At 33.1% G+C, this 12,918-nt stretch overlaps 1 pseudogene; it reads left to right on the top strand.

Annotated features, from left to right (window-relative positions):
- Positions 1 to 1,878: 1,878 nt before the first annotated feature.
- LOC107852807 lies at positions 1,879 to 11,420 on the top strand (annotated as a pseudogene).
- The last annotated feature ends 1,498 nt before the right edge of the window (positions 11,421 to 12,918 follow it).

The raw sequence follows: 12,918 nt of genomic DNA, 5'->3' as shown, positions 1-12,918 counted from the left end.
TGGTAACTTTTAAAATAGGCATAATACATAAATATAATCCTAAATTTGACATCAAATTATAACTTTGATCTTAAACTTTGATAGTGCACAAATAAAATATTTAACTATTCAAAATCTAAACAAATATGACCTCCGATTTTTCACCCCCATGCGTAAGTTTCACTCGCGCCTACTTGGAAAGCTCATCCAATCATGATGCCACATCATTAAAAGAGCTGACTTGGAGGGAGGTCATATTTGTGCAGTTTTGAATAATTAAAAGTCATATTTGTGCACTGTCAAAGTTTTATTTTTTGTGTTAAAACAGCATCGTTTTTATTATTATTATTATTATTATTATTATTATTATTATTATTATTATTATTATTATTATTATTATTATTATTATTATTATTATTATTATTATTATTAAAAGTTATACAGATACACAACTTATGTTTTCAATATTACAAAAAATCTCAACTCCCTAAACATATTACAAAAATCTTATCATATACACAGAATGTTATGTATATGTCGGTTATGTTATGTATACTAATAGAGAGAGAGACTAAAGTAATTAAAAAAATGGGAGAGGATGTAATTACTTACAAAAGGATTGGTATTTATTATTATTATTTTATTTATTTCTATAGCAGCAGCACCTAACTTTTTTTTTTTATTAAAAAAAAAAGCCATAAGCAGGGATCGAACCTGCGCAGTAGGCTGAAGGCAGCGCCCAATGAGAGCAAATAACACCACTAGACTCTCTAAGTGCTTTGTTTCATGTGATTCAACACTAATATACGTACATAAATATAGATTTTCTACTTTATATATTCAACGTAATCTTTTTACCGAGGGGTTCGGGTGAATCACATGACAACCACGTAGGTCCGCCCCCTGCTTTAATTTAATAACATTTTGATAATGTTAATTTAATACTAACATTTTAATAACGTTAATTTGATAACGTTAATTTAATATACTACTACTATCATTAATAAAGTTAATTTAATAACGTTTTATTAAAATTATAATTTTTTTTATTATTAGTATAGTTTCATCTTTAATTTAATATTTAAATAAATTATATTTAGATATATTAAATAACATAAATTCGTCCTTTGCTTTATAATATATATACATACTCATGCGATTTTTTCGAATGAGGCTGACCCACCTAATTAATAAATCTTCAATATTTCTCTTTTTCCGCAATGACAAAAGAAATTAGATATTATTTTCATCTTTGAGCTGAAAATAATTAAAAAATAATAGTAAAAAGTCACTTAAAGGTCATATTTGTACAGTTTTGAATAGTTAAAGGTCATATTTGTGCAATGTCAAAGTTTAAGGTCAAAGTTATAAATTTGGTGTCAAGTTTAGAGTTATATTTATATATTATGCCCTTAAATTTTAAGCTGGATGCGCCCAGTTTTGCGTGTTGAACACGCGTTTTGCCACATAGAATCGGAAGTCATATTAGTGCAATTTTGAATAGTTAAAGGCCATATTTATGCACTGTCAAAAAGTTATAATTTGATGTAAAATTTAGGATATTATGTAAAAAAATAATAGTACATACATTTAATCAATTCAGTGGTAAAAACTTAATAGCTGAAGCCTGAAGCCGTCAAATCAAACTGTTGCTGGAAAGTACAAGTCAACAGAAGCTTCGGAAAATGAAAGTGGCCACACAGCTCATTTTGTATCACTTGTGGAATTTGGTTATGGTTTCCTTTCTTTACTTATACATAATACACAAAAAGAAGGTGTGTAGACGCAAAAAGGACGATTGCAGCCGTTATAAGAAGAAGAACACAAGGAGTAGCAACTAGAGAAACAATCCAGATTCCATATAATGTTTCTATTAGCCTTGGTTTGGTTCGGAAATCAATGATTGCCGGACAGAGACAATATTTTCCTATCCTTTTCTTCATTTGCCTATTCTTCTGTTTTTCTCAGTTCGCTATATCCCAACCTTCACAGAATCTAAATGTCAGTATTTGGAATTTCATTGCCGGCGTTCCCACTTTGTGGATCAACAGGCCATCCATTGGGAGTAGTTACAATAGACGCATCCTTAAGTATACACCCATCCTTCTGGAAGGAAAGGCCAGCCTACTACGTGTAATACCTCAATTTATAAAGGAGTCTTACATCGACAAAACACAAGAGGATGCTGAGTATATAAGTAAAAAAAAAAACTTTACTCCTTAGTGACGTATTTTAAAGTCGGGAGGACCTGGGCTCAGAACTGACAATATCACTTGTGGACGGGCTAAGTGGCCATTACGAGCCTTTGTGGTTTGGGATGCCCGTCGCAGCCAGGGCCTCGGGTCGAGTCGCAGAGGCGAATCCAAAATTTTAAACTTGCAGGTTCTCAAGATCTTCTTTCCTACCATTCTAGTTATGGGTTACCACCTATTAATATTTATAACTTTTGATAATTTTTTTATGTAATTTTAAGCCTTACGGTAGCGAGTGTGGGTTTCTGAAAACCTACACCTTCTACTCTACATCCGCTACTATCGGGTCGTGACACTACGTTTCCTCTATAGCTTCTCTTGCAATTTTGATCACTCAGAGTGCTTTCTTGGTGTCTCCTTAGTATTCTACAACAGCACCGATGAGGCCAAATATATAATACAGCTGGCAAATCTGTTTCAGGCTGAAACTTGACAGAAATGGGAAATCTCGTGCTCTTTGATAAGAGAAAGCGTGTAATTTGGCAGTCTTTTGATCATCCAACAGATTGTTTGGTTCCGGGGCAGAGCTTGGTTTCTGGGCAGAAGCTCACAGCAAGTGTTTCAGCAGACAATTCGAGTCAAGGTTTATTATCTCTTACTATTTTAAATGGACACCTGGCCACTTACGTGGCTTCTGATCCACCTCAATATTACTACGCTTCAGATGATCCCGATAGTCGTTATTACAGCTTTGATGGTAAAACCCTTACTGCTTTACAATACCCTCCTACATCGACAGGTCAATTCATAAAGCTTGGGCATGATGGACATTTACGTGTATACCAATTGGGCAACCTTGAAAACAATTTATTCGGAGTTAATTGGAAGGAGGTAGATGACATTTTTACACGGGGTAAGTGTTACTACCCAATGGTGTGTGGAAGATACAGCATATGTACAGATAATGAACAATGTACTTGTCCAGATGAAGGTAACTTCTTCAGGCCCTTTTCGGAGAGGAAGCCAGATCTCGGATGCACAGAAGTGATGCCCATTTCTTGTGACTTCGCAGTATCATAGTCTTGTAGAGCTCAAGAATACTGCATATTTTGCATTTCAGTTCAAGCAGGAACCAAGCTCGAGCATATTATGGCTTGACGGGAAAACAATGGAAGATTGCAAAAGGGCATGTCTGAGTTACTGTCACGATCCGAGCCGGGGCCCTGGCCGTAACGAGCACTCGAACCATGGCCCAGCGCTCTTCTAAATTTGATAATCATGCACAATATTCATATAGTATAAGAAAATTTGCAGAAAACAATACAAGACGGTACCATAGTCAAACTCATAAACTTGAACAATTTGAAAGAAGTTCTGAATATTCTAGACATATGACACCCGTCTGCGAAATCTCTAACATTACAAGATCCAACATAAGTCTGAAATAAAACTAGGACAAGGCCCCCATCAGACCCAAAACAAAATGTAATAACAATGCGCTAGAACAGGCCTTCTGAAAGAAAGAAGGCTCACCAACTGTACACTGCTATCTGACACTTCTACGATTTAGCGGGACCCCTGGACTGAGTTTCAGACCCTGAAATATAGGGGGTTAATACAAAAGTACTAGTACACAGAGCAATCCAAAATAATGCATTTATATATATATAATAGACGAGAGCAAGTCCAGAAGCATCATGCATGATATAGGTCAAAAATACATGGGCAATTCTTTGAAAATCATAAAACATTCTGATCAATGCAATTCTATTCTTTGTATTACTTAGTTAGGTGGAATTTTCCTACAAGTCTGATATTCCACGGGCTATATGGAATCCGTCATTGACTCGACAGGGAAGCCGCCAATCCAAGTTTACCGCAAGGGTTGGAGTGTCTGAGTCTGATACACCACTGGGCACTAGGCTAACGTAAAATCCCTCTAGGGGACATAATAACCCATATCGGCAAAAAACGGTTCCAGAAAATGAGTTATCTGAACCCAAGCCTTTTTCGAGGAACCACCTAATGTCTCTTTATGCCCAATTTTAGCCTTTTCTGAACATGCATCTTTCTGGATTCAAAATTTGTAAGTTTGTGTAGAAATCTGATTTCTATTCCATTCTGTGTCTGTTATGGCATTATCTGTTTTGGTATCGTTATACCAAGACTTGCAAGTCATAATTCTGAGCCATAAAAATATCATGCATAATTGTTTCATTTAAAACAAGGTTCAGGCCACCAAAACATTAAGACAATTATGAGAGAATTCATATTTCTAAACATAAGTTAAAACCATGCAAAGATTCTCATCTTTTCAACAATTCCAACAAGTGAAGGTCAATTTCTCAAAACATTCCTGAAATTCCTTCAATTATTATATTTAGCATTTAAATAATGATTATATCCCTCTCTCCAATTCTCAATCATCATAAAATTCATATAAAATGATAAGACTCTTGATTCATTCTTTAAATCATGCAATTTAGTAATTCATAACTTGCAAATCAAGTAGTAATACAATGGGGGGAGGGGAGAGTGGGAGATTCAATAATTCATGCTCTCAATTCACATTTTAAGACTTCAACACATACATACATAGGGGTGGTAAATGGACAGATCGGATCGGGTTTCGATGGATTGAATATGGATTGAGCTTTAAATGGTTTGGATGTAATCCACCCATATAATATATGGGTAAATATGAATTTGGTCAAATATGAATTGGGTAAAAATGATTGCTACCCACTTTTAACTCTTAAAAATAAAAATTTAAAATTTGTGTATGCATATCAACTTGACTTTTTTATTCACTACCTCACCCTCACCCTCACCCCCTGCATCCCTCTCCCCATACCCATTTTTGTATTCACCATCATTTTTTTCTTTTTTCTTTTCTCATTCTTCATTATTTTTTGCTTTTAGATTTTTTTGTATTTTTATATTCTTTTTTTCTACAATTCTTTCTTTACGCTTATTTCTCTCTCTCTTCTATCTCTAACTTGTAGTTCACTTTCTTCATTTTTTTTTCTTTTTTGATTTTTTTCTATTTTTGTTTTCTTTTTTTTTTCGTTTTTAAATTTTTTTTATGATAACGAAAATACCATAATCGCATATTGATTTATATTCGTCCAACATTTATAATTTTGTATTTCTTAATACAATTGTATTTGTATTTATTTTTTATACTTCAAACTTGTATTTGTATTTTATAGTTTGCACCATCATATATAATTTATATAATTCGCACTTGTAATTTAAATAACTGTTTTGAATTTATAATTTATCATTGACTGCACATTATATTAGTATTTTGTGATTTCATTTTGCTTGTATTTGTATTTGTATTCTATTTTCATTGATGAACTTGTATTTTTAAAGGACTATTTTATATCTGAATTGGTAAGTTGACCGTATATTATATCTGTATTTATAATTGCATTTATTTCATTTTTTGTATTTGCATTCGTAGTTGACAATATCACTTACATATACACACACACACACACATACACACACACACACACACACACACACATATATATATATATATATATTATTGATATAAATTAAACAATACAAATATAAATGATAAATTATACAAATACAATTGCTAAATTATACAAATATAAATGTCACATTTGTATCGAATGATACATATTTATATAGCTTGAACCATACGCATACCATTGATACTTGTTTATATATAAATATAAATAATAAATTTGATATACAAATGCTAATGATACATTGTATATTTATACATTTTAGTCTCAAGCAAATACAATTAATCCATATACTTGTTTGTATATAAATACAAATAATAAATTGTACATATCCATCACTAAACTATTCAAATATAAATAATAAATTTATTTAAAATATATAGTATGATACAAATAAATATAAAGTATACAAAATATATAAAGTATAAAATGCAATGACAATAAAAAAAATGAGAAAAATACAAAAAAGAAGAAAAATGACAAAAATGACGAAACAAGAATGAAAAGGGGGAAACGAAAATAAAAAAAGAGAATGCAAAGGAAAAAATAAATAAAAACAAAAAAAATAGATGACAAAAATAGAAAGAAAAAAGAAAATATAAGAAACGAGTAAAAAATAAAAAAGAAAAAAAATGAAAAAATGAAAAAGAAAAAAATAAAATTAAAGAAAAAAGAAAGAAAAAATAAAAAAATAAAAACAAAAAAAAATGGAAAAGAAAAAAAAACTAAAATTTTAAGCATAGGTGGGTGGTCACTGTGTTTAAATGGATACTCATATTTTACCCATTTTGTCCATATTTGTATGACCTTTTAAAATGAGTTGAAGTTCATATTTACCCATTTAAAATATGAGTAATCCAACTCAATAAATATGGATTAAATAAACTCCTTTCACAAATATGGCCTGAAATTGTCACCCCTATACATACATATATACTTGTAATACCCCATACTTCCACTTAGCTTAAATTCGTCCCCAAAAATATCAAAGACTTGTTTTAAAGATGAATCCACTTTTATACATGTGGTATTTTCAAAATTTTCACTTTTTGTCATGTGAAAAATTCAATGAGTTTTTCATCGATACCAACTTCGCCTAAATCCAACAATCGGGTAAGAAGTTGTGGCGATTTAAAGTTTCAATCGTAAAACACCGTCATCTCAGTCAGTGACACGTCGCGTCATAAGCCAAAATGACATTTATCAATTTTCAGTAAGACTCTGCAATTTCACCGCATCACGGAGGGCTCCCAAATCCCAATTTTCAAATTTCAGTAAAGCTTCGCGATAGCCCCGCGTCGCGCCATCGTCTAATTCCTCCGTTGTCAAATTCTAGTGACATGGCGCGATAGCGCCGCATCGCGCCAGGGATCCAGGTCGGGAATTTTTCATAAAAATTAAAAGACGCATCCAGGGTTAAATGAGTCTCTTTCCATGATTTTAGTTCAGCCTTAAACACAAAATTTAACGCTACATGGCCTAAGGATATCATTATTCACTCTAGTTTCCCCAAATTGAGTTGCTCTCTCTCAAGCCAAGAAACCCTAGCTCTCAAATTCAAGGGTTAAATCACAAGAACTCTCCATCAATCCTTCCGAATTCATTAACTCAGGTATGTCATGTGTTGATTCATGGGTCTCTTTCACCCATGAAGCTCAAGAATCTCTTTTCAAAATCCAAGATTTGTATATTTATGAATGTTCATGATTTGATTGAATTAAAAATTGATGTTTATGTTGTTGTTTGGTTTCATTTCATGTTATAGACTATTAATTACAAGAATTGATTCCAATATGTGATAAATTACACGATATTCATATACAGGTTCATGCATGTCAAGTGTTTGATGAAGTGTCTTAGTCAATGGGTTATAGATATATGTGTAGCCATTGTTTTGCTTTAGAATTCATGCCATGAATTACTCTTATGCTATTGAGTCCTGGGGGTACTTGTACCCGATAATTTAGCTGTGTGCCTAGAGCCAGTGTCATATTTTCACGATACTCTCAGTCAAGCCATGATCCCTAGAACTCAGTTAGTCATGTGACTCAGGAAAATCAGTATCAGTCCAGTAATCTCAGAAATTTCAGTAAATCTCAGTAATCCGGTAATTTCAGAAATCTCAGACAGTTATCAGATCTCAATAGCATTCCGCCAGTCCTCGAAATTTAATGAACTCAGTCTAGTCCAGTTCAGTTAATCATGTTCAGTGTCTATCTAGATGGGAGTAAGAATTAGCACCGAGTGAACCCAAGGATGGGAACTCACCTGTTATATGAGGGTATGATTCCTAGAAGCAATCCTTGCATTCCTGAACTATGTAGCTAGGCATAGGTTGAGACATCATAGCCTGTTATACGAGGCTAGATGAAGTGGCTTAACCTGTTATATGAGGGTTCTTACCGTTCTCACTAGAGTTACTTGTTATATGAGGGTTACTCATAGATTGTCCTTACCAGTGGCGCAGTATTGACATCCTTCCAATTGGAGTTAGTTGGACCCCAACTCAGCTATAATGAGTTATTTGGGGCATGTCGGTTAGATAACTACTTCCCACAGTTACTGTTTCAGTTTCAGTCTCAGTAATAGAACTCAGATAGTTCTTCAAATTTTAGGACGATCATATACAGTCAACTTAGAACAGTATGGAACTCAACTAGTTCCATCAGAACCCACACTGTCAGATACATTCACTCAGTATCAGTTATTTCAGTTATACAGTTATCAGTATCTCATGTTATCAGTACTCAGTCTCAGTAGTCATGTTACCACGAACTCAATTACAGTTATTATGTATTCATGCATACGCTCTCACGTTCATGTTATCCAATCAGTTAGTATAGTTCATGCTTGTGAACCCTTTGTATTCAGCCGATCCTGCATGCATATCAGTACATTCAATCATACTGACACATTTGCGCTATGATGTTTTATACCATAGATTCAGAAGAACGAGCTCCAGAGCATCAGTAGCAGCCAGATTTAGCATTGAGTCCTCATCATTCGAGGAAGATATTATTAGTTCTTTCATTAATTCAGTTTAGCTTTCAGTAGATGTAGTTAGTTGGGGATGTGTCCCATCAACTCCTTATTCAGACAATTAGAGGCTTTTCAAACTATCATGTTCAGACAGTTTATTTCAGTTGTTTTGGGTATTTCATACCCCACTCAGATGTTATATTTTATCAGATATGATGTCTCAGTTTTGAATCTTATGGCCTTTCAGTCTTTGTTTTTGCATTTATACAGTACAAATATCAGTCATGGGTTAGCTTGTGATCCTTCGGGGTCATGAGCACTGTGTAGCGTTCCAGGTAGCAGATTTGGGGCGTTACAATACTAGCCAAATCACTTTCAAGGAAAGGCCTAAAGACCAAAACAATATTATCAAAGGCTTCAAAAACATGATTCTAGCTGTAAATCCAAACCCCCTTTATTTTTGCAAGTTCATGATTTCTAAACCTTCAACATAATTAAGAGAAATTTAATAAGCCCATGTAGTTTTAGGAAAACCTCACGTACCTTAGATTATAAGATTTGAAAGATGAAACTCGGATCTTGATCCGTTCCTTGGAATTTTTTATCTTAGGAATGAGTTCTTGATCTTTAGGGATGATTTAGGGTTTTGATTTTTGAGAGAAAGAGTGAATAATAGGCAATTTTGGCTTCTTGGGGCTGAAATTCTATCTTATAGACCGATTTTAGGTGAGGGGAAGTGACCACAATGTCTCTAGACCCATTAGAAACTGAAATAACACGTAAAAAAGCTTTAAATTCGCGTCAGGTTTCGTGTCGGGGCGCAGTCGACGCGACGCGTCAAGATTGCATTGGCTTACTACCTCACACGGAAAATGCTATAACTTTTCGCTCGGTTATCGGTTTTAGGCGAAATTGGTATCTTTGGAAAGTTAATTCAATTATCTACAATTTGGTGGGTCTTGATCTAAAAAATTTTATGTGTATCAAAAGTTATAAACGTTTAAAGTAGACCCTTGTAGAATCGACTATCCAATTTTGGATGAATGAAAGGTTCTTACCTTAACTTTGCTCTAGGCCATTTCTATGAACATTTTTCACCTCATAATCAATTCATATACTAAGCAAAAGATCATGACATGTGAATCTAAATATAAATCATAGAATTAGAGCTTACGCACGTAGGAATGACGGTTCGCTTTCTAGCTCAAAAATGTGGGGTGTTACAGTAACTGTTCTTTCAAAGCTGCTATTTTTGAACAGAATTTTGGTGTGAATCAAGGAGGGGACTGTTTTTTACTGAATGAAGTCTTCGCTCTCACGGACTCCATAAGTAGCAGTACAGTTTTTCTTAAGGTGCAGAATTCCTCAAATGCACTGGTCATTTCCCCTAGACAGAAGACAAAGCCTTTCAAAGTTATAATAGGATCTACTTTGATTGGAATAATTTTTATTTTCTCAGTTTTCTCTGCTATTTTCAAAAAGAGGTCGCAGAAAAGCAAGGCTGGTGATTTTTCCAATCTTGAGCCAATCTTACCGGGAATTCTAACTCGATTCTCTTACAATGAGCTGAAAATAATTACAGAAGATTTCAGTAGACAGCTTGGGAAAGGAGGATTTGGCTCTGTTTATGAAGGAACGCTGAGGAATGGCACCAAAATAGCTGTGAAGCATCTGGATGGTCTAGGTCAAGTAAAGGAATCATTCTTAACAGAAGTAAAAACAGTCGGTGGCATTCACCATATTAATTTGGTAAAACTCATTGGATTTTGTGCCGAGAAAAGCCACAGGCTTCTAATCTATGAGTACATGGTAAATGGATCGTTGGATAGGTGGATTAAACATGAAAAGCAAGAAAATGGGCTTACATGGAATACAAGGCAAAGGATAATATCAGATGTTGCGAAAGGTTTGGCTTAATCTACATGAGGATTGCAGCCAAAAGATAATTCATTGGGACATCAAACCACAAAACATCCTTTTAGATCAAAATTTCAATGCGAAGTTATCTGATTTTGGGTTGTCGAAATTAATTGAAAAAGACAAAAGCAAAATTGTGACTAGAATGAGAGGAACGCCGGGGTATTTAGCCCCTGAGTGGTTGAGTTCAGTAATCACTGAGAAAGTTGATGTGTATGCTTTTGGAATTGTTCTCTTGGAAATTCTCTGTGGACGAAAGAATTTGGATTGGTCCCATGCTGATGAAGAAGATGTCCATTTGCTTAGTGTTTTCACGAGAAAAGCGGAAAAAGAGCAGCTCATGGATATTCTGGACAGAAATGAGGATATGCAGCTCCACAGAGAAGCAGTGACAGAAATGATGAGCGCTGCATGGTGTCTACAGGGTGATTTCGCCAAGAGACCTTCCATGTCATTGGTGGTTAAGGCACTAGAAGGTTTGGTGACTGTTGAAACCAACTTAGATTATAATTTCAGTAATGTACGTAAGGTTGGGGCAGGCAACGAACAGAGGGAAGCCACTATCAGCTCAAAATTGCTATCAATTTTATCGGGACCGAGGTAAACAATATTTCTAATTCTAGCATAACTTCTTATGGTGTATGAGATTACAATTCATGAATGTAATATTCAGTAACGTTGCAATAGATTTTTTGAGCTTCATGTACTATCATGTAACGGCTCTTCAATTCATATGGGGCATGCAGGAGATATAATATTGTGTATTTTAAGCCCTGATATTCAAGGGAATAAATCAGCCTATTTACATGGGGTGAAGTTTATTCATGAATAAAATCTTGCCAAGAAATGATTTTTCAAGTGTAGAAAGTTGTTACACTGGGACTGCCGATGTCTTTAGATTGTACAGAACTAAGATATCTTTACAAATAACTAGTGGTAACTCAAAAACGATATCTATCAACAGTTCAATACTAATGGATTTAAGGAAAATCAAGACCAAATCTGACAAGAACATCATGATCACGGTCTACCCGAATACTGAGATAAAACAAAGATTGGCATATTTTCTGCGACAGTGCTCTCATCTTCCCTACACTACGATGGGATAATTGAATATGCGGTGTCAAAATGAATACAGTTTAGATTTATAAGATAGGTAATTTGTTGGTTTTTGTATAGAACTTAGATATATTGATTACAAATAACCAGTGATCATTAACATTTAATATTTTCAACAAATTTAGCCTTTGTCAAAGTTTGGCTGGGGTTCGTCTTGATTCTATCAAAGCTAGGACTTGGCCAAGGTTGAACTCGAATGAGCCTGCTTGGATCAATTGGATTAACTTGGATTTATACAATTATCTATAATCTATCTACATCAACATCTATCTATAATCAATATTTACGTCTATATCTATATGTATTTGAACTTTTTGTACTCTATTAAAAGTGTTTGGTTTAGACAAAATCGTCTTTTCATTATTTTTTCTAATATTTTAGACAAAATTAATTAAATATATTTATGGTAAAATCTTTGAATATTAGATGTTAAAAAACATTTTTTTATTTGGGTATAAAATGTATAATCTAATTTTCATTTTTTAATTTTTTGATGGACCCCTAATTATGTGGAAACTCAAACTGCTATATATATGGAAACTTTTCTTGTTTTAGTTATTGTTTACGTTTTTTTTTTCCTTTTTTCTTTCTATAAAATCCTAAAGTATAATTTATTTTGTGACTCCTAAATGTATAGAATGTTAAATTCCTAGATATATGATGAGTTTTCATACTACCTTTTCTACACGTTTGTTTTTTTTTTCATTATTTTATTTTTATCCTTAAATATTCAGTTAAAATCTTCTACTATTATAGTTAAAGTGGAAAATAAATTAACTAATATGAAAACTAATAATTAAATGACTATTTTTATGAGAATAACTAATTTTTTGACAATTAATACTTTTTCTATTAGTTTAAGAATTCTAAATCAACTAATTTTGATTTAAAAGATTTAAATTTTTTAGAAATAACTATAAAAGCGTTAGAATAAGATAAATTTAAGAAGTATCAAATTTTTTTAAATTTTAAGTAAATAATAAGAATGTAATCAATAATTTTGTAAAGATTTGATTTTAAAAATAAGAAAAAATTTTAAATAAAAAAAAAATCGTATCACAATACATGGTTCAAATTGTTGCATTTCACTTAGCCTCTGACAGCAAAGGGAAAGACGTACCGCATGAAAAACGCAAACGTGATTAATCATCAACCACTTTAAATTTCTAGTAAAATATATATGTGCTTACACTAAAATATATATTTATGTTTATATTATTATATTAAAA

The sequence above is a fragment of the Capsicum annuum genome, chromosome 7, assembly GCF_002878395.1.
Source record: "Capsicum annuum cultivar UCD-10X-F1 chromosome 7, UCD10Xv1.1, whole genome shotgun sequence".
Taxonomy (NCBI): domain Eukaryota; kingdom Viridiplantae; phylum Streptophyta; class Magnoliopsida; order Solanales; family Solanaceae; genus Capsicum; species Capsicum annuum.
This window is presented reverse-complemented; position numbering and strand designations above follow the sequence as displayed.